We start from the raw sequence: 4,392 nt of genomic DNA, 5'->3' as shown, positions 1-4,392 counted from the left end.
ACATGCCTCCACAAATGCTGTGAAGTTGCCCATTGCCTTCCCATCCATTATTTGTGGTATTATCTTGAGTCAACAACCAGGCATACTCAATACAAGTGACACTCCAAGTAGAAGAAAACCCCCTCTATCCATTCATTATAAGCTGTTAGAGGGAATTCATGTCAATGATGTTGTCATGACATCTTCCAAAAAGGAGCCTGCATCTCAAGGTAGCTTAATTGATCAATTAAAAGAAACCTGCAAGGAATTAGATAATGGTATAAGGGTGGCCAAGGCAAGAAAGGAAGCTTTGGAGGTTCTTATTTGTAGCCTGGAAAAGGAAGAAATGGAGAAGGCTGATGAGAGGTCAAATGCTCAATCTAGTGGCAGCTCTGAAAGCTCTGAAGGCTCTGAAGGTGAAGGTGATACTTCTTCCTCTAATTAATGGTTCCCCCCCTTTGTGTTGAAGACTGAAGATGAAGATTGTGTGAGGTGTGTTGTGTTTGAAGAATGTGCTTGGTGTGGCTGTTGTGGCTGATGTTATGGAAGCTGTTCTAGTGCTGATGTTTGGAAGCTAAAGTTCTTATTGTTTTCTGTTTAAATGTGTAATTTGTGGCAGTCCTTATTGATGCTTGTTTGTATTATTTTGGGCTCTTAATGAGTTCCTTGGATTTGTTCATTATCTCCGCTATCACACTTGTGTATGATGACGGTTTGTACTTCCTAACTATTATGTTTTAACATTTTTAATGTTATAACATTTGATCTGACATTCTCTGCTAGGCTAATTGACATTTATTTTGTCTAATTGGTCACCTTTGGTCAATTTTGACTAAAAAGGGGGAGAAGTGTTGATGTGGAAGTTGATGTGTAAGCAGTTAAAGTTGTGGAGTTGTGAGATGTATGTAGCTGAACAGAAGGATATCTATTATTGAAGGAGATGTGCTTGTTGTAAAACAGAATGTTGTTCTGTTTACAGATGTCAAAGGGGATGTCTGATGTGGTGGTGCACAGGTGTTGATGTTGAAGCAGATGTCAGAATGTTGTTCTGACTGTTACAGGTGTTGTGGTTACAGGTGTTGTTGGTGCTGTTATTTTCATGGAAGATGTTTGTTGTATGCACAGATTTAGGGGGAGAAGAATTACCCTTGTGCATTTTGTGTGTCTTACTAGTTGCATCTATAACTAGTAATTCTGTTTGTGTTGCACAAGTTTAGGGGGAGGAGAGGTACCCTTGTGAATGTGTGTATTACTAGTAGCTATAGCTAGTAATTGTGGTGCTTCTGCTGTTGTTTAACTGTTGATAGTTTTCTTGTGAACAAAAAGGACAGATATATGTTTTAGCCAAAATTTGCCAAAGGGGGAGTTTGTTGATTCTAAGTGTTGGCAATAATTTTGGTAAAACAAAGAGTGTTCACAAGATGTTATGTGTGATGTCTTAACATAAGATATCCTGTGTACCTGCTGGAGTTCAAGAACATGATCATGTAGGATTGTTTCAGAATATCATATACAATGTCATGGCTTCAGATAATGTATACCTGCTGGAGTTGAAATGGAAAACATAATTATGCAGGATTGTATCAGGATGTCATACACGATGTCATGACATCTGATGTTTTTGTACCTGCTGGAAATTATAAAAGGAATTATGGAATTATGCAGGATTGTTCCAGGATGTCAGACCCGATGTCATGACATCCTGTACATAGAACATTCAGTGTGAATGTCTGGTGTTTTGTGATTGCACAATTAATGACAATCTATGTATGATTGAAGATCTGATTTGCAGATGCATTCAATCATGGATTACAACCTGATTTACTTATTTTCCAAGGAGATCCAACCAGCTGTTATGAAAAGATTTAATTGGAAAATAAATTTAGGGTTTTCAAGATGTCCAAGCCCAGCTGAAAGCTTCTATAAAAAGGGACTTAGAAAACTTGTTTTAACACACAACCATACTGAGCGAAATATAGAGAGAGAGCTAGGGTTTGTGTCTTGTTTAGTCGTGAGACTTGTAAGCCATTCAAGTCATCTTTTGATGATTGAATTGGACTAATTTGTGGTTGTAATTTGTCACTCTAAAGCTGTTAAGCAAGAGTGTGTGTCTACTTGATCAAAGTTGTGAAGCAAGATCAAGTGTGTGTCTACTTGATCAAAGTTGTGAAGCAAGATCAAGTGTGTGTCTTCTTGATTGAAACTGTGAAGTAAAATCAAGAGTGTGTGATTGAAAAGTGTTTTTTTTTCTCAAGGGATTGTTGTTTAAAATCACAGGTGTGATTGTAGGGAAGTGAGTGGGTTCTCATATCTAAGAGTGCTTAGGTAGAAATTGCACGGGTAGAGATTAGGTGAGAAAGACTGTAACTTGTTGAAGTGTACAGAGAGTCTTTGAACTGATTCTATTTTAGTGAATTTCCTTCCTGGCTTAGTAGCCCCCAGACGTAGGTGAGTTGCACCGAACTGGGTTAACAATTGCTTATGTCATTTGCTTTACCATTCTGTATCTTTATCCTGTTTGTGTTCTCAGATATTAGTGTCGTGACATTACCTTCGACATCTTATATCTGATACCAGAATTTCAAGAACTTTTTACATTAAATCATTGTGTAAACATTTCTTATGAGTTACACAATCGAATCAATTTAATACTTAGTGTTTCATCATATTCATATTTGGTGTTTGTGAAACAATCTGTTATTAACATGATCAAAATTCGAATTGTATAATTTTCACATTTTCGCATCAAACCTTCTGCTCGCAATTAATTTTGAAAACACTTTGTTTATTTTTTAAACGGCAGTTGAATTTTTATTGGGTCTATTCACACCTCCCCCCTCTAAAATGTTTTTCTACTCCCACATTCATACCCAACAAGAAACCTACTTTCTTTTACAACAACAAACACCAAACCTATTGTAGACTTTACCCAATTCAAAGAACCCTTTTCACCAACAACAGACATTATGGTGTACTTTGAATCAACCTAATTCAAAGAATCTTTTTCCAACAACTTATAACCACAAACTTGATGAGTAAATCAAAATACACTTTGAAATAACTTTATATACAATTGTGCATGAAATGATTTCCTATATGAATAATATATTCTTCTCTTTCTCTTGATCACAATCCAAACACATATAGTTAGATGCTCATAAATGTTTAATAAGTTTTTTATAAGATATATGAAAGTTATGCACAAGCTTCAAAACTTGATAGTTTGAACACTTTAAAAATTGTGTTTGAATTGTATGAAAAATTATATGTGAAAGAGGTTATTTTAATTTCAGATGTATACAACCTTATATACATCATAAGATACCTCTATGAGATGATTCACATGTTTGAAACATTTTCATGAATCTTTGCCATGGTTTGAAATAAGGTTTGTTCATGAAAAAATGTAACTTTATAGGTGGTAACTGATTACCGTCAGAGCGTAACCGATTACTACTATTCCAACATTTAAAAATTTGAAACATAATGAACTAGTTCAAAAATAAGATAATTATAGTGGTTATTAAAGTGTTAGTATGACAGTTTCAACTTCCATAGTTTACGAAAATAACTCATAATCAATTAAGAATAAGTGGTAATCAATTAAGACTATACCAAAAGTGAAAAATATAGGTTTTAAATGTTTTTCATTCATGTTTTTTATGTATAAAGATGTAAAAAACTTGTAGATGAAATAGGAGGTGAATTTATGAGCATCTAAAGTATTATATCATGATTTATGATGAACCTTATATCATATGGTTTCCTTGTTTCTTGAACAATCAATCTTTATTTTACAATTTTAGAATATGGTTTCCAAGCATACATGCAAAAGAGAATTAATAGTTCTTTCTAGGTATCCAATTTTCTTTTGCTCATTTTGAGTTTATTCCTTTATTAACACATACATAATTGTCACTAGGTACACCAATATTTCTAATATAACATGCATTTGAGGTGTGAAATTTATAATGTCATATAAATTAATTAAGACCAACCATTTTTAAGGCAGAAAAGTCACATTTATTAAAAGTAGAAAATTTGACTTTGTCTAATTCCTGCTTCATGATATTGACTTTACTTTCTAGAGCTGGAATAATTTTCTTTTGCATTTAACATAGTCTAAAAAACTCTAAATATTCATTTCAAATCATTAAAAGAATAATGCAATTCATCATAATAAGGTTTATCATTGTAGAAACATGTTTTGCAGTATATTCAAGACAAATGATCAAAGTTATCATGATTTGCCTTTGTCAATGTGATTTTGAAGATGACAACTTGACAATGACAACTTAAAGGGAAATATAAAGGAGATTTTTTTTATACAACCTTAATTCAAAGAAGTCTTTTGTACAACCTAATGCAACATTTGAATTAAGAAAGTATAACAAAGTGGTTAAAGAGGCAGAC

This window comes from Lathyrus oleraceus, chromosome 1, assembly GCF_024323335.1.
Source record: "Lathyrus oleraceus cultivar Zhongwan6 chromosome 1, CAAS_Psat_ZW6_1.0, whole genome shotgun sequence".
Lineage (NCBI taxonomy): Eukaryota > Viridiplantae > Streptophyta > Magnoliopsida > Fabales > Fabaceae > Lathyrus > Lathyrus oleraceus.
This window is presented reverse-complemented; position numbering follows the sequence as displayed.